Here is a 19,599-nt window from a genome sequence, read left to right as displayed (position 1 = left end):
AAATTTTCGTTCTCTTCCTATAGACTTGGCAGTTGTCGTACTATACATTGGTTATAGAATACGAGACACGTGGTGAGAATAAGTTACCATTGGAAGTAAACGTGATGAGTAGTGAAAGCAGGCGAGACATCTTATAGAAATGAAAACAACAAATAAACAGGAGTGTACTATGTTACAACTAAACAATTGTTTCAAAACGGAACGCAACTTCAAAAACATATCTTTGGACAGGGTACAGAGAAACTGTGTGAGCAGCGATCTGTTGCATTCATTTCTTGCAGCTTGTGTGACAAAGTGTTATGTTTTCATCATTTCCTTAGGAGTGGTCACGTTCACATTCATACCAACACCTAAACTGGGCAAGGAGGGATATCTCACTCACTTACCAAGCTTACGAATTAGGTGTGTTGGTAAGAGATTCATAGCACATGAGACACGTACCGTCACGAATGCTGTGTCTGACACACCAGACATGTTTTCCGGTGCGGATTCGCTTGACTTTTCTCCTTGTCATCAAACACTTGTGGCTCCCATACGAAAGCCACTTCATTTCCGCTGCTAATAAAGTATTTACACAGAATCAATTGTCATTCTAGGATCCTTCCTTACACCTCGCTGTTGCAAACGGATGTTGCACCATGGTACAGACACAAATTTGAATAAGGCGAACATCTTAAAAAAAAAAAAAAAGTTTGGGGCTGGTGGGGGGGTTTGAACACGGTTCGCCACTCGATTGTCTAACATCATGTCCACCTTCTTTTTATCTCATTTTGTTCGTTATTATTTGAGGCAATTGTTCGGGGCATATGTCCCATCACACCCTTGTTGATCCATTTACTCAGTTATTTTTATTACCCAGGGCAGCTAACCCTCTAACCAAACACGCTGAGCTACCGTGCCGACTTAATCACGACACGATTGCTCGTCCACGCTCCTTTGTGTTGCACTTGTTAAGCTTGGACCATTTGTTGTGTCTGGCCACTCGTCTAATATAAGACGCCCAGGACGCTGTTTTCTCGGATCGCTAGACAACAATTCAAGCAAATCAAATTAATGGAGTTTAATACAGTAAGTTCAAATGACAAAAGGGTGTCCACAATAAGACTCCAACATTTGAACTCATAAAATCTGACAGGAAACACAATTTATTGACGAACAAATACAGGGAAATCATACAGTAGCTAATCGAGTTATCATACACAGGTGGACGGTTCAGTACACTTGAACGTGGGCGCCACTGGTAGCGCGAAGAATATCAAGTCTGTATAATCGATTTCACCGGCCGGAGTGGCCGTGCGGTTCTAGGCGCTTCAGTTTGGAACCGCGTGACCGCTACGGTCGCAGGTTCGAATCCTGCCTCGGGCATGGATGTGTGTGGTGTCCTTAGGTTAGTTACGTTTAAGTAGTTCTAAGTTCTAGGCGACTGATGACCTCAGTCGCATAGTGCTCAGAGCCATTTGAACCATTTTGATCCCTGGCTTACCACCATCTTGCCTTTTCGCAACACTCCCAGTAGCCAAAATCTGATCACACCACTTCTTTATAGTCTTGAACGACGGGGGCGCTTTGTTGTAAACTCGACGAAAGTTTCTTTGCGCTTGGGTCGCCGATTTTGTCTCTGCATACCACCAGACCACTTGTCCACGCTCCTTCACATCCTCCATTTGGCTAAAATGATTGATTGCAGCTCCACTACGGCCACTTGGTGCATCAAATTTGCACACCACAAACTTGTTGAGTTGCTCTGTCTGCTCCTTCAGGATTCACAGGTCCACCATCTGAAATGAGAAAGATATAGGATATTAATATGTTGGAACCTCATTTTGACACCCTGTACTTAAGTTTGCGTATTCACAAAGGCGTGTCGAAAGCAAATGGCGTCATGCAGTTGGTATATACAGGGTGTTACAAAAAGGTACGGCCAAACTTTCAGGAAACATTCCTCACACATAAAGAAAGAAAATATGTTATGTGGAGATGTTTCCGGAAACGCTTACTTTCCATGTTAGAGCTCATTTTATTACTTCTCTTCAATTCACATTAATCGTGGAATGGAAACACACAGCAACAGAACGTACCAGCGTGACTTAAAAATCTTTGTTGCAGGAAATGTTCAAAATGTCCTCCGTTAGCGAGGATACATGCATCTACGCTCCGTCGCATGAAATCCCTGATGGGCTGATGCAGCCCTGGAGAATGGCGTGTTGTATCACAGCCGTCCACAATACGAGCACGAAGAGTCTCTATATTTGGTACCAGGGTTGCGTAGACAAGAGCTTTCAAATGCCCCCATAAATGAAAGTCAAGAGGGTTGACGTCAGGAGAGCGTGGAGGCCACGGAATTGGTCCGCCTCTACCAATCCACCGGTCAACGAATCTGTTGTTGATAAGCGTACGAACACTTCGACTGAAATGTGCAGGAGCTTCATCGTGCATGAACCACATGTTGTGTCGTACTTGTAAAGGCACATGTTCTAGCAGCACAGGTAGAGTTCCCGTACGAAATCATGTTAACGTGCTCCATTGAGCGTAGGTGGAAGAACATTGGGCCCAATCGAGACATCACCAACAATGCCTGCCCAAACGTTCACAGAAAATCTGTGTTGATGACGTGATTGCACAATTGATTGTGGATTCTCGTCAGCCCACACATGTTGATTGTGAAAATTTACAATTTGATCACGTTGGAATGAAGCCTCATCCGTAAAGAGAACATTTGCACTGAAATGGGGATTGACACGTTGTCGGATGAACCATTCGTAGAAGTGTACCCGTGGAGGCCAATCAGCTGCTGATAGTGGCTGCACACGCTGTACACGGTACGGAAACAACTGGTTCTCCCGTAGCACTCTCCATACAGTGACGTGGTCAACGTTACCTTGTACAGCAGCAACTTCTCTGACGCTGACATTAGGGTTATCGTAAACTGCACGAAGAATTGCCTCGTCCATTGCAGGTGTCCTCGTCGTTCTAGGTCTTCCCCAGTCGCGAGTCATAGGCTGGAATGTTCCGTGCTCCCTAAGACGCCGATCAATTGCTTCGAACGTCTTCCTGTCGGGATACCTTCGTTCTGGAAATCTGTCTCGATACAAACGAACCGCGCCACGGCTATTGCCCCGTGCTAATCCATACATCAAATGGGCATCTGCCAACTCCGCATTTGTAAACATTGCACTGACTGCAAAACCACGTTCGTGATGAACACTAACCTGTTGATGCTACGTACTGATGTGCTTGAGGCTGGTACTGTAGAGCAATGAGTCGGATGTCAACACAAGCACCGAAGTCAACATTACCTTCCTTCAATTGGGACAACTGGCGGTGAATCGAGGAAGTACAGTACATACTGACGAAACTAAAATGAGCTCTAACATGGAAATTAAGCGTTTCCGGACACATGTCCTCATAACATCTTTTCTTTATTTGTGTGTGAGGAATGTTTCCTGAAAGTTTGGCCGTACCTTTTTGTAACACCTTGTACAATTTCAATGCAAGCAAAAACAATACAGTTCATTAGTCACTGCTGTAGCGTTTGTTATCGCGGCTCGTCTTCCACTCCGCAGTGGCTAGGCGGCGCGGCGCTTACATTCTCTCTGTACAGAGGCCGCTGCTGTCTCGGTGTCGTCCCAGAGATGCGTTCGTCAGCGTTCTATTGGCTGACGTCCTCTCACAGCCATCTCTGCTCTTTCGTTCGTGATAGTCGTGGCGGCACTTGTCGTTACACTGCAAAACCATCCACTGTTTCTATTTCGCTTCTTTTGTTTTCACAGTTCAGTACATTTTCTTCCCGTTTTCAAACTTCGTGTGTGTCCAGTTTTTGACTGGCTGTCCTCTGTGCTCTCTTACCACTAAATTTGAGGGGGATGTGACGGGGAATTTCCCTTGTGAGTAGCGAATTTGACTTAGATATGATGTCATTGCTGGTAGCTGACAGGTGGACTCGGAAGCGAGAGTTTATCATCTGTTTACGACAGAACGCTAATTGGCTTTTTAAATCATAGCTGCGTAATTCAGGGACCGAAATGCCTTTCGAAATTGTTTTTTCTGCTTACGTATCGTAAAATAAGGATGGCGTGCCTTATCGGCTTTGTGCCACTCCAGTTAGTATCCTTAATACCAGTACAGTGCTGCCACATTTCCTTGGTTTCTGGTAGCGATCGCTCGAAGACGAGCTGCTGACATGTGATTCATTTCGCATTCAGATCATGCTGTGCGCCATAGGTCGGATGCCGTAGTCGGCATTGCTTAGTGATGTATTTCATTTCGGTTATACGTAATTTATAACAGTGAGCATCACTTATACCTGACCTCTCACGCTGTTAATCTAACACAACAAGATGTTTCCTCAGCGATGAGTCGATTAAGCGTCCCACACACGACAGATACGTCACCGGCAATGTTGTGAGCAATATAGCCTGCAATCGGTCACACGACACGCATTACCTAGCAATTTCAACGAGCATTTCGAACACCACTATGTCAGGAAATCCTCTTATCTAAATTTATCTGCCATGATTAGCAAAACTCAGTACGTCGATTAATTCTGGAAAACAAAGCGCTGAAATCTGTTAAAACTGTTTTGGAATGTTTCAGGTTGTAAAACCGTAAAATATCAACTACGATGGTGTCCAAATTTCAACTGTCTCTTCTTCTTCTTTTTCCTGACCAGTATCCCGCACCTTCACAGTCTCCGGATCTGAAAACATGCGACTCGTTTTTGTGGGGCTATATTAAAGACAAGGTGTACAGCAATAACTCCAAAACCACAGCCATTCAGCAGGTCATCGACAGCATCGATGTTCTCACACTTCAGCGAGTCATGCAGAATTTTCGCTATTCGTCTGCGCCACACCATCGCCAATCGTGGCAGGCGTATCGAACATGTCATAGCGTAAATCATTTTACATGTTCAATAAAGTTTGTGCACGCCGTAGTTTGCAACTAATTTACGTTTTTTTCATACAGTTCAATAATTGTCACCCCATACATCTACATTTATACTGTGTAAACCACGGTGAAGTGCATGGCAGAGGGTATGTCCAATTGTACCAGCTATTAGCGTTTCTTCCTGTTCCATTTACGTGTGGAGTGCGGGAAGAATGATTGTTTAAATGCGTCTGTGTCTGCAGTAATTACTCTAATCTTATGTTCCCGATTCCTTTGTCAGCGAAGCGTAGGGAACTGTAGTTTATTCTTAGAGTCATCATTTAAAGCCGGTTTTTGAAGATTAAAATAGACATTCTCGGGATAGTTTACGTCTGTCTTCGAGAGTCTTCCAGTTCAGTTCCTTCGTATCTCTGTGACTCTCTCTCATGGTTAAACAAACCTGTGATCTTTCGTGCTGCCCTTCTCCCATATACGTTCCATATCCCCGCTTAGCCCTGTTTGGAACGAGTCCCACACGCATGGGCAATATTTGCAGACCGGTCGCACGAGTGATATGTAAACAATCTCCTTCATAGACTAATTGCGCTTCCCTAGTATTCTGCCAATAAACCGAAGTCTACCATCTGCCTTACCCACGACTGAGTCTATGTGATCATTCCAGTTCGTGTCCCTACAAAGTGTTACACCCAGGTATTTGTATGAGTTGGCCGATTCCAAGAGTGACTCACTGATATTACAGCCATAGGATACTACTTTTTGCTTTCTTTTGTGAGGTGCACAATTTTACATTTATGAACATTTAAAGCAGGTTGCCAATCTCTGCTCCACATTCAAATCTTATCAAGACCTGACTGAATATTCATGCAGCTTCATGCAGCTTCTTTCAGATAATACTTTGTTATACAAAACTGCATCATCTGCAAAAAGCTCCGCATTACTATTAATATTGTATGCAAGGTCATTAATACACAACATGAGCAGCAAGGGTCCGAACACATTTCCCTAGGGTACACTCGAAGTTACGTCTACATCTGACGATGACTCCCCGCCTATTCTGAATAACACAGGCGCTGCACTGTCGTTGTCCGCTGATTCTGGACAAGCACCTTTCAAGTAAAATGTCTTCCCTGTACGGAACTATACGTAATGGATGTACGAGTACTGGTCGTAGACACACGGTTGGTGACATATGGAAGTTTGGGTCTGGCTGTGAGTCGTGCACAGATAGGCAAATGCCACAGCCGGCATAGTAGCTCAAAGTATTTGGTCAGAGAGCTGCCTGGCCTCTGTAACAAAAAAGTGTGTCGAAGGATCACCAAACGAACTTGACTAGATGTCATGTGACGTCCGCAACGACCAAACACAACGGAAAATTAAAAAAAAAGGTAAGGGGACCGGTCCGGCACAAATTTTCATGGTCATCATTCCATTATACAGCTGATAGTTACCCATATTCACAAATGTGAATACATTTTACGTATTTCATAACGTCTGTAGTTGCTGCAGTGCATGTCTGAAGCAACATTGCATCGTAATTCAGAATAACACAGGAGCTGCAATATTGACTGAACTACTAGTTTCGAAACTGCTGAGTACTTTTCTGTTGTATGTAATGGTAAGATGAGGACTGGTTTCGTTACGCCTGAATGCTACTGATATCCAGATATTCTCGTTGCTTAGTTTCTGTCTGTAGACAACTTCTCTAGAGCTCTCGCAGCATCTGGGAAATGTTGAGAAAATAGTCTGATGGTTTTATATTTTTCAGACCATCTCGTCTCACACATTCGTGATAAATTGGAAGCATATTTTCAGCGTGTAGTCGATTTTCTAAAAAGAGTTTTTGTAGCGTCGTTTACAATGACAACAATGTTCGTAATTTCTGGCACTGCGTTTGCATCTTTTTCCACAAGGTTGAGCAAAGAAATTGCGAGGATCGATAATATTTCGTTTCTGAAAATGGCCTGTGCACTGCTCTCTCTGCCTGCCACTGTAGAACAGCCGTAGAAGATAAATCCTATACACCTCCTGCGGTGCGCAGTTACCGTTCCCCAATGAAGGGGACGCCCTGTTCCTTAAAATGAGTCCGGACTCGCAGATCGACCGGTATCTTGTGTCGAATCGCGACCAGCACGGAACTTGTCGCACCATTCCACGACATTAGTTTTCCATAGACGTGCTACGCCATTGATATTTGTCATTCACCGATCGATGTCTACCGTTGATTGTCCTTCGGTAACGAAGAAAAGAAAACAGCACATTGTTCCTATTTGGACGCATTTGGTGATTATGTCGTCCTAGTTCACGTTACGGCATTTACTACACGCACATCGGAAAGACACAAATATCACACCCAAGGGCGTACCCAACAACTGAACTGGGGGGGGGGGGGGGGGGGCGGCGGCGGCAGGTCATACTAGTCTCAGGAAACAAGGACTCGAGACAACATACAGCACTTCTTATTAAATAAAACAGTAAACCAGTGAAAAACTGCTTTTAATAAACATTTTAAATATAAGAATGCATTTGTTTAATAATACAATTTTTTAATTCAGTAATAATCTTCTAGGATTTGCCGCAAATTTCTCATTTACTTTCTTCTCTAACATGTCGCAGTTTTCTTTTACATAATTGCGGTGTACGCTCATCAGGCACAATGCTGTGAGCCTTTCTTCTCCCATAGTGCTTCTGAGCCACGTCTTCACTCTTCGAAGTGTGCTGAAGGATCGTTCCACAGTCGCTGTTGTGCATGGAATAGTGCTCAAAGTTTTAGTGCTTTTTTCATGATAGGGAAAAAATATTGGTCTCGTTAAACAGGTCAACGACTTCCATATCCTTCAATTTTGCTTCAGTTATATTCTTTTTCCTCCACAAATTGTACCATAGTTCCAGTTCTCCGGCAATTCTGCACTTTTAAGGAAGTCTGTTACACTAGAATTGCTCATATTCAAGAGATGTAGCTTATTTAGAGCAAAAGCTGGTGTATTTTCTGGTGAAAATCGTATATTTAATGATGACATGAATGATTCGATGTACGGTATTACCAGCGAACGTCGCCAGTAATCGTTGTCATTTTGGGATGGTGGACTGTTTCTGAATTTTTGCTTGCAAGCAAAATGTGGAACAGTAATTTCGATTTCCAGTTCCTCTCCTACAACTTGTGCTTTTGCAAGTAATTCGCTAGTTACCCTGTCTGCTTCCTTTCGATCATTACTGAGCACGTCAAGGATTCCTCTGATGTGTTCCCTCACCGCGATCATATCTACAGACTTAGACTGCAGGACATTAGCTACTGGTTCCTAAACTGCTGAGTATTTGGCTATTGTTTGTAAAGATAAGATGAACACTCGTTTGGTAACGGCTGAATGCAACTGATACGCAGATTTCCTCGTTGCATAATTCCCCTCAGTAGACAATTTTTCTAGAGCTCTCACAACCTCTGGGAAATTTTGAGAAAATAGTCTGATGGATTTATATTTTTCAGACCATCTCGTCTCACACAGTCTTGTTAAATTGGGAGCATATTTCTGACGTGTACTCGATTCTCTAAAAACGTTTATAGTGTCTTTCACAGTGGCAACAGTATTCCTAATTTCCGGCACTGCGTCTGCATCGTTCACCACGAGGTTGAGTTTGTGGCTTGAGCAATGGACGTATGATGCTCGATAATATTTCCTTATTAAAATGGCTTGTACACCATCACTTGCACTAAATGTCTCGCCATCTATTGCTTGTCATAACCTGCACGTCAACTGCTATTAATCTACAGTTAGCGTCAGCTGTAACTAAAAAATTAATAGCTTAGGAGGAGAAAAGCATTTTACATTTAAATATGGTAAAGAAACGATGTTGTTGGTTAGAAACTTCACATAGTTATAATCCCTTACTGCCTATTAGTGAATACGCTGTTCCTTGGCGACGTAACGTGCCTGCGAATAGCAGAGCGGATTGCTTATCGCTAAATTTATTATTTATATAAACTTCCCTCTCGACAGTAACGTGCCGAAGACGAAACAATTACTCCCGGATCTGCGCGAACGAGTTCGAATATCTTCTAGGGGGGAGCAGCTGCCCCCCCCCCCCCCCCCCCCCCTTCCCATCGCTGGGTACGCCCATGATCAAAAAAATGGCTCTGAGCACTATGGGACTCAACTGCTGAGGTTATTAGTCCCCTAGAACTCAGAACTAGTTAAACCTATCTAACCTAAGGACATCACAAACATCCATGCCCGAGGCAGGATTCGAACCTGCGACCATAGCGGTCTTGCGGTTCCAGACTGCAGCGCCTTTAACCGCACGGCCACTTCGGCCGGCGCCCATGATCACACCAGTCCCTTGCCTACATGTCGGAGCTTACATACCCGCATCGGAGTTGCGCTACGTTGCATATGTTCTGCGGTAACGCCTAGAGGTGGGATATTTCTCGTTTCGTTGATGTTGGCTAACTACAACACAGCACATACTCCTAACACTGTAGACAAGAAATTAATGTGAGCCCTCAGTAAGACGTTCACTACGTTATCATTTAAACTTATTGAGGTCCCACTGGGCAAACAAATGCCGATTATGAATGATGTGGACTGCTAAGTGTTCTATTTGTTTTTTTACACATTTCCTAGTTCCGGATGAAAACCCCTTGTCGTGAGACTACTTTTAAAAACCATATACCCAATAGGAATAAATCACGAATGTTCCAGATCCACACGAATCACGTGTAAATATTGATTTTTATGCGAATAAACAAACAGAAGTTTATTTCTTTAATACGCAGATCTGTAACGGAGAAAGAAAAAGTAATATTCACGATTCTTTTGCCAGCTTTCTGTATGACAAACTGTCTGCGAAAAGCTTCAGGCTGCAGCGCTGAGTGCCGCAAGTTCAAATGTCGAATCTTTGATATTTATAAATAGTGTCATATCACTGGCTGGAAAAATTTGCGGGGATTATTTCTGTAAAGATACAGGTGACAGAGAGCTAGGGCAATCGACGTTGCTATTTACAAAACAATACATTACTTCAGTTAATAAATTTTGTTTTTAGTTTATGTCAGAATTCTGTACGACTGATGCGCAACTTTCAGTCGCGTCCGCTACGAGATTGTTTTTCCCGCCACGTATTATTTACTCTCGGAGCGTTTTCCCGCGACGAATAATTGTTCTTTGAACGGCGTATGTATACGAGCAGCTGTGCCTTCGCGACCCTTGGGTTGTTTGCTCTGTCTTCGACAGTTACATACGAGGCGAATCTGAAGCTTCAAGTATTCTATACAAGAGTTCTACAAGAGAAGCTTTTATTTTGGGTTTCTAGCGACCAGCAGAATGTTTCTCGGCGAAAAGGTAAGAGATACTCAACTTTCGTGATCACTAGCGATGTGCTCATAGGTAGTTGGGAAAAGTGTGATGTTTGCGTTCTTTGAGGATGCTCGCAGTTTATCGTGTTCTGCAGCTTATGCGACATTCATATCCTTCACAATCACCCATAGGTAAAATTCCTACGGTACTGAAATGCTGTTTCTTTCGGTTTTCAGTGGCTTGGAATGGATGACAAACTAGCTGCGGATGTTTTTAATGTTCTCTTCAGTTTTTCGTGTCTAATTTAGTGTCTGACAAGCTAATGGTCGTAACCTGCAAACATTCTGTTAATGGTGCTAACTGCCTTGTACGTTTAGTACCGCTCAACTGGTGCAATAGTTCCGTGAAGCGTTTTCTCTAGGATGCGTTTAATCAGTCCTGGCACTATGTGCAATAAATGCAAATTATTCGTTAGCAGGTTGCGTAAGAGTTTCATGTGTTTATTTTTGACAGCGTATACGAGCGCGCAAGCTCGCGCGTGCGAACACGTACACACGCTCGTGTGTGTGTGTGTGTTTGTTTGTATTTCTCAATATTAATTTTGCTCCCTCACCCCCGACCCCTTTTCAGGATGTAAGATTAGTTTCGACTTCAATTAAAAAAAAAAAAATTCGGATTCCTCTGTTGCAAGTTTGAACTCACAAATATAACGCAGGTTTCCGTCAGTTACATAGTTTCACGCCATAATGTAATAAATAGTAGTTGGCTTATGTTTGGCGATCATTCCTGAGACTCTATATGTTAATGTGTGGTTGCAATTGTGTGGTTGTAGATTATATCGTGAAAATTATTGGCCTACAAATTCTGCCTGCTCTGTTTAGTCATTTTGATTTAGTGACCGCTTTTTCTCAGCAGTTTTTCACTGAACCATACAACCATCCCCAATAGGCATTCAGATACTCCCGATCTCTGCTGAAAGCCCAATGGAATCTTTCAATACATATACAGCAGAGTTGATATCTCGGTAATAAGTGCATATCGCGCCTCTAGCTCACAGTTACAACACAATGCAAACCGTCCCTCTGCAATATTTGTTGATCACAATCGTGATCTTTCGTGTGACCTGGTGAACCTAGAACAACTTCATCTTAATAATTCTAAACTGCAGGTTATCAGAAAGCTTAGGTGCTCCCGTATTTACAGCAAACGTGGCAGGGCACGTGAAAAACCGGCAAGAAAATCAAGATCGCAGAAAAGAATGAGACAGTCGAAGAAGGAGCGGTCTTTCAGGTACGAATACGCAATCTTGGAAGTATAGTCGAAGAACATTCGCCGTTATCTAACTTCCTGCAATTGTAAAATCTAGTTTACTTTGCGAGGAATAATTGTTTGAAACAGGGTTGCGGCAACTGTCCCAGATGCTCAGTGGGCCCCAACCACTTTTGAGGAGACGGGTGTGCGGCGCCTCGGTGCGTGAACTTCGCCGCCTTCGGTGAGTGAACTTCGTTTGACACTCGAATATTTGTGTCATGTAGGTCAATGTGAAATACCCACACTATTGTGTCTTTGTGCTACAACAGTCACCATGGGGCGAAACGTCTCTACACCATATATGTGCATGCATTCCAAATCACAAAGTTCCTGTCTTCATACGTGAACATCATATACTCGTTTTCTGCTCAACTAAGAGAACCCAGAAGACTGAGTACCAGAATCTACGCAGATTTTGAGCAGTCCGTCAGGAGCATTTAATACGAGTGACGTCATGATCACTAAACACGATCATCGTCGTACTGAGAAAGGGAAAATTTGTGACGGGGACTAATTAACCTTAAACGGCAGCATTTCAGAACGGAAGTGAGACGTATTTATCAATTTAATCCACTAATACACTACTGGCCATTAAAATTGCTACACCACGAAGGTGACGTGTTACAGACACGAAATGTAACCATAGGAAGAAGATGCAGTGATATGAAAATGATTAGCTTTACAGAGCACAAGGTTGGCGCCGGTGGCGACACCTGCAACGTGCTGACATGAGGAAAGTTTCCAACCGATTTCTCATACACAAACAGCAGTTGACCGGCGTTGCCTGGTGAAACATTGTTGTGATGCTTCGTGTAAAAAGGAGAAATGCGTACCATCACGTTTCCGACTTTGATAAAGGTCGAATTGTAGCCTATCGCGACTGCGGTTTATCGTATCGTGACATTGCTGCTCGCGTTGGTAAAGATCGAATGACTGTTAGCAGAATATGGAATCGGTGGGTTCAGGAGGGTATTACGGAACGCCGTGCTGCATCCCAGCGGCCTCGTATCACTAGCAGTCGAGATGACAGGCATCTTATCCGCACGGCTGCAACGGATCGTGCAGCAACGTCTCGATCCTGAGTCAACAGATGGGGACGTTTGCAAGAAAACAACCATCTGCCCGAACAGTCCGACGACGTTTGCAGCAGCACGGACAATAAGCTCGGAGACCGTGGCTGCGGTTACCATTGACGCTGCATCACAGACAGGAGCGACTGTGATGGTGTATTCGACGACGAACCTGGGTGCGGGAATGGCAAAACGTCATTTTTCGGATGAATCCAGGTTCTGTTTACAGCATCATGATGGTCTCATTCGTGTTTGGCGACATTGCGGTGAACGCCCATTGGAAGCATGTATTCGTCATCGCCATTCTGGCGTATCATCCGGCGTGATGGTATGGGGTGCCATTGGTTACACGTCCCGGTCACCTCTTGTTCGCATTGACTGCACTTTGAACAGTGGACGATACATTTCAGATGTGTTACGACCCGTGGCTCTACCCTTCATTCGATCCCTGCGAAACGCTACATTTCAGCAGGATAATGCACGACCGCATGTTGCAGGTCCTGTACGGGACTTTCTGGATACAGAAAATGTTCGGCTGCTGCCCTGGCCAGCACATTCTCCATATCTCTCACCAATTGAAAACGTCTGGTGAATGGTGGCCGAGCAACTGGCTCGTCACAATACGCCAGTCACACTACTCTTGATGAACTGTGGTATCGTGTTGAAGCTGCATGGGCAGCTGTACCTGTACACGCTATCCAAGCTCTGTTTGACTCAATTCCCAGCCGTATCGAGGCAGTTATAACGGCCAGAGATGGTTGCTCTGGGTACTGATTTCTCAGGATCTATGCACCCAAATTGCGTGAAGATGTATTCACATGTCACTTGTAGTATAATATATTTGTCCAATGAATACCCGTTTATCATTTGGATTTCTTCTTGGTGTAGCAATTTTAATGGCCAGTAGTGTATAAATCAGTAATAATATTGCAACAGAATTTTTGTGGTGATCATACCTACATCAGCCAAAGTCATAAACTATCATTTTCTGTTCAGTACAGCTACTTCTCTTTACTCAATGTCTGCGTAATCAATCAGTACATGACCGAAATTACAGAATTACTGTATCACAAACTTCAAATCGCTAAACACACTGACGGAAAAAAAGTCGCAACCAAGAGGGAGTCGTGTGACATAAACGATTGTTGGTAGGCGAGTTTCTGTATCTGAAAAATGACACGTATTCCAATTCTTGCCAGTCGCCTAAGAAAAATGGTTCAAATGGCTCTGAGCACTATGGGACTCAACTGCTGTGGTCATCAGTCCCCTAGAACTTAGAACTACTTAAACCTAACTAACCTAAGGACATCACACATATCCATGCCCGAGGCAGGATTCGAACCTGCGACCGTAGCAGTCGCACGGTTCCGGACTGCGCGCCTAGAACCGCTAGACCACCGCGGCCGGCAGTCGCCTAAGAGTGGCGCACGCATACTCCCAGATATTTTACAGGAGTAACTGCTACCAGTGTTTGTTCCGCTATCGTATAATCATACAATAAAGGATCCTTCGTTCTATGTATTCAAAATACATTACATTTGTCTATGTTAAGGGCCAGTTGCCACTCCCTGCACCAAGTGCCTATCCGCTGCAGATCTTCCTGCATTTCGCTACAGTTTTATAATGCTGCAACTTCTCTGTATACTACAGCATCATCCGCGAAAACCCGCATGGAACTTCCGATACTATCTACTAGGTCATTTATATACATTGTGAAAAGCAGTGGTCCCATAACACTCCACTGTGGCACGCCAGAGGTTACTTTAACGTCTGTAGACGTCTTTCCATTGAGAACAACATGCTGTGTTCTGTTTGCTAAAAACTCTTCAATCCAGCCACACAGCTGGTCTGATATTACGTAGGCTCTTACTTTATCAGGCGACAGTGCGGAACTGTATCGAACGCCTTCCGAAGTCAAGGAAAATATCATCTACCTGGGAGCCTGTATGTAATATTTTCTGGGTCTCATGAACAAACAAAGCGAGTTGGGTCTCACACGATCGCTGTTTCCGGAATCCATGTTGATTCCCACACAGTAGATTCTGGGTTTCCAGAAACGACATGATACGCGAGCAAAAAACATGTTCTAAAATTCTACAACAGATCGACGTCAGAGATATAGGTCTATAGTTTTGCGCATCTGCTCGACGACCCTTCTTGAAGACTGGGACTACTTGTGCTCTTTTCCGATCATTTCGAACCTTCCGTTCCTCTAGAGACTTGCGGTACACGGCTGTTAGAAGAGGGGAAAGTTCTTTCGCGTACTCTGCGTAGAATCGAATTGGTATCTCGTGAGGTCCAGTGGACTTTGCTTTGTTGAGTGATTTCAGTTGCTTTTCTATTCCTTGGACACTTATTTCGATGTCAGCCATTTTTCTCGTTTGTGCGAGGATTTATGCCCTGCCCAGCGCAGTTGAGAGTCTGTATGCTGAAGCTGCCGAACTACCACTGTCCTACCACTGTAACTTTCGCCTCAGCAGATACCCGTGTCGTTTGTCTGACATGCATGGCCGCCCATACTATGCCTCCTTCTTCGATGACTCCTTTGATCACCAGAATGGGGCAAGTCCCACTTCTGGAGTTCGATTTCGGCTCTTGCTCCAGCAGTTTAATATTGAATACACCTGTACTGTATCGAGTGGATGGACTTGTATGGGTATGGAGACAACCTCATGAATCCATAGATCCTGCATGTGAACAGGGGACCATTCAAGCTGGTGGAGGCTCTGTAATGGTATGGGGCGTGTACAGTTGGAGTGATATGGGACCCCTGATACGTCTAGATACGACTCTGGCAACCGATGAGTACATAAGGATCCTGCCCGACCACCTGCATCCATTCATGTCCATTGTGCATTCTGACGGACTTCGCCAATTCCAGCAGGACAATGCGACACCCCACACGTCCAGAATTGCTACAGAGTGGCTCCAGGAACACTCTTCTGACTTTAAACACGTCCGCTGGCCACCAAACTCTCCAGACATGAACATTATTAAGCGTTTCTGTGATGTCTTGCAACGTGCTGTTCAGAAGAGACCTCCTCCCTTTCGAACTCTTACGGATTTATGGACAGCCCTGCAAGGTTCATGGTGTCAATTTCCTCCGTCACTACTTCAGACATTTGTCGAGTCCATGCCACGTCGTGTTGCGGCACTTCTGCATTCTCGCGGGGGCCTGCACGATATTAGGCATGTGTATCAGCTTCTTTCGCTCTTCGCTATGTATTAGATGAGGTACCGCCGGATGTAAGGGTGTGAGGATGTTTTTCTCGGCGGATTTGCCCCGGACACTACAGCCTATTTACGCTCTTATTATGATCGGTGTACAGTTCCTTTAATTACACGGCGATAATTGTCCACATACCGTCTTGCAGTAAACAACAGCAATCGCGACGTGGCGCAATTTTCAACAATACAGGGGTCTCTTCGACGTCCCATGTCGTTTCTTAGCAACAGTCTGAGTCGAGTCGAATGGCGAGCAACGTGAATGGTCCTGTCCACATTCAGCAGAACCTGAAGAAATCGTGAAATGAAGTAGGGGCACGCGCAACGGTGGCGGTCTCTGGTAAGTCATTAACCAGCATGTGATTTCCGCCTATCCTTGGCAGCCATAACACAGGCGTTAAACCGATTGCACCTTTTTGAGGATGCGTAACATTACTTCTCACATCACGTATGTTGAATGGGTATGAAGATCTTCAACACAGCAGTTATATTCGAGGTAATTTAATTTTGCAAATCGGTCATCCAGTCTGTTTATCACGGTTTGTCTAAGGCATCTTGTGTTGGAGAACCATTAACTTCACAAATTTTTTAATTAGAGTAAGATCGGAATACTACAAATTATACACGGTCCTGCAAAGATGCCCATGCCAATTGCTTACTGAATTCACTCGTGTAGATAACATTCGACAGGTTTAGCACATCGTCGTGGTGCCGTGAAACTCACGTTTTCCCTGGCCCTGTCGTATGACATAATATGTTTCATAAGACTTTCTAACGCATTTTAGATGAATTTCAGGCATTAAGTTCTATTTTGTTTCAAATCTAGTGTCCGATTCCCGATCGAAGGACGCCATGAGTTTACGATGCGAAGGAAGGAAGTGGCTGTTATTAAATTTTATCTGTGGTTGTGTCCGTAACTGACGTAAACGATGCTGTTTATTACAAAAATATATCACGATGTCTCTGGTTGTGGTTAGGCAGGAACCAAAGTGCAACGCTTAAGTTGCTGCTCGTGAATCAAGTAGCAATCGTATTTATAATTTTATTCCTCCTAAATATATATGACTACTTTTTTCCGAATATGACACAATTTCCGAAGGCAGGATTGGTCAGATACTTAAGACGTCAGCTGAAATTTCTGCGTGTGAGATTGTCTGCAATTACCGATACATATAATCTTGTTTCTCACAAATATTTGGCTGGTTTTTCCTAATGTGCCACGATTGCCGAGTGTGAGATGAGGCAGCTACTTAAGAGGACAGTTATCTAGGTCAATTCTAGTTCTTCATACCACGGTTCGTTATTATTCGTGATTTTTCATTGTTTGTTGTTATTTTATTTAGGATTATTTACTTTTTGCCTCTATATACCGTAGGTCAAGTCTAGTTGTCGATTCGAACGTTACTTATGTTTCTCGTTCTTCCAGAAGCATAGCGAGTAATACGAAAAAGTTAAATCTTTGACGAAATGATTAACAGCCAATGGGCAATTCTCAAAGAATGCACAGCACACAGCTACAGCAACAATAGTAGCATAGAAAGTAACACCAAAACAGCAATCATATAACGAACCACTGCATAATCCTACAGTACATTCTTTTAGAATTTTCATGTCTGTTACCGCTCAAATTGTCGACTTCACGTCCCTTTATTATGTCATTTTCATTAGGTGTGGGCCCCTAATCCCTTTAGGATTTACCTATATGGTACCGCTTCCTGTACTACTACAAAAAAGCGATAATAAAATTGACAATTAGAACTGATCTATACAGCTCACTTCTGGTTATCGATCCCAACATTTGTTATTTTTTCGCTACTTGTGTAGTGTTTTCTCTTTTAGAAAATCTGTGTTGCGGACTCCTTTTTTCCAGCTTATGTCCTGCTTACGTTTCCCGTGAGTTGCCATCTCTTTCATTTTGCTGTTGTTGTGTTGTTTACTATGCGTGATGCTGCGGTCAACTGTAGAGGTAGTCTGTGGTTCTTTCACTTACTAGCGTAAACTACACTCCTGGAAATTGAAAAAAGAACACCGTGAATTCATTGTCCCAGGAAGGGGAAACTTTATTGACACATTCCTGGGGTCAGATACATCACATGATCACACTGACAGAACCACAGGCACATAGACACTGGCAACAGAGCATGCACAATGTCGGCACTAGTACAGTGTATATCCACCTTTCGCAGCAATGCAGGCTGCTATTCTCCCATGGAGACGATCGTAGAGATGCTGGATGTAGTCCTGTGGAACGGCTTGCCATGCCATTTCCACCTGGCGCCTCAGTTGGACCAGCGTTCGTGCTGGACGTGCAGACCGCGTGAGACGACGCTTCATCCAGTCCCAAACATGCTCAATGGGGGACAGATCCGGAGATCTTGCTGGCCAGGGTAGTTGACTTACACCTTCTAGAGCACGTTGGGTGGCACGGGATACATGCGGACGTGCATTGTCCTGTTGGAACAGCAAGTTCCCTTGCCGCTCTAGGAATGGTAGAACGATGGGTTCGATGACGGTTTGGATGTACCGTGCACTATTCAGTGTCCCCTCGACGATCACCAGTGGTGTACGGCCAGTGTAGGAGATCGCTCCCCACACCATGATGCCGGGTGTTGGCCCTGTGTGCCTCGGTCGTATGCAGTCCTGATTGTGGCGCTCACCTGCACGGCGCCAAGCACGCATACGACCATCATTGGCACCAAGGCAGAAGCGACTCTCATCGCTGAAGACGACACGTCTCCATTCGTCCCTCCATTCACGCCTGTCGCGACACCACTGGAGGCGGGCTGCACGATCTTGGGGCGTGAGCGGAAGACGGCCTAACGGTGTGCGGGACCGTAGCCCAGCTTCATGGAGACGGTTGCGAATGGTCCTCGCCGATACCCCAGGAGCAACAGTGTCCCTAATTTGCTGGGAAGTGGCGGTGCGGTCCCCTACGGCACTGCGTAGGATCCTACGGTCTTGGCGTGCATCCGTGCGTCGCTGCGGTCCGGTCCCAGGTCGACGGGCACGTGCACCTTCTGCCGACCACTGGCGACAACATCGATGTACTGTGGAGACCTCACGCCCCACGTGTTGAGCAATTCGGCGGTACGTCCACCCGGCCTCCCGCATGCCCACTATACGCCCTCGCTCAAAGTCTGTCAACTGCACATACGGTTCACGTCCACGCTGTCGCGGCATGCTACCAGTGTTAAAGACTGCGATGGAGCTCCGTATGCCACGGCAAACTGGCTGACACTGACGGCGGCGGTGCACAAATGCTGCGCAGCTAGCGCCATTCGACGGCCAACACCGCGGTTCCTGGTGTGTCCGCTGTGCCGTGCGTGTGATCATTGCTTGTACAGCCCTCTCGCAGTGTCCGGAGCAAGTATGGTGGGTCTGACACACCGGTGTCAATGTGTTCTTTTTTCCATTTCCAGGAGTGTATGATAATAATTCAGGCACTGAAAACCAGAAGGGCCCAAAGCACGTATGCAAAGTTTAGGGAAAAACAGATATTTGTGAAAATCAAATTTGTAGGGAAACCACTAGTCTCATAGGTGTGATTTTTTTTAACATCCCATATATCCTATTAATATAGTTTAATATTTTTCATTATTATTATTACACACTTCACAGGGCTTTATCTGACCATGCGAAGCATGTGTGACTATTAGTTCCTCCTGTTCTTCCAGTATTTTTCCATTCGTTCGCTAAAGGCCCTCTTCCTTTCTTCGGTCCACTTTGGTCTTGCGGGTTTAGGCGCTGTCTTCTCTGACATTACTTCCCAATTGTGTATTGTGTGTCTACAGACGCTTTTGTCTGTGATGTCCGCTGAA

This window comes from Schistocerca nitens, chromosome 12, assembly GCF_023898315.1.
Source record: "Schistocerca nitens isolate TAMUIC-IGC-003100 chromosome 12, iqSchNite1.1, whole genome shotgun sequence".
Lineage (NCBI taxonomy): Eukaryota > Metazoa > Arthropoda > Insecta > Orthoptera > Acrididae > Schistocerca > Schistocerca nitens.
This window is presented reverse-complemented; position numbering follows the sequence as displayed.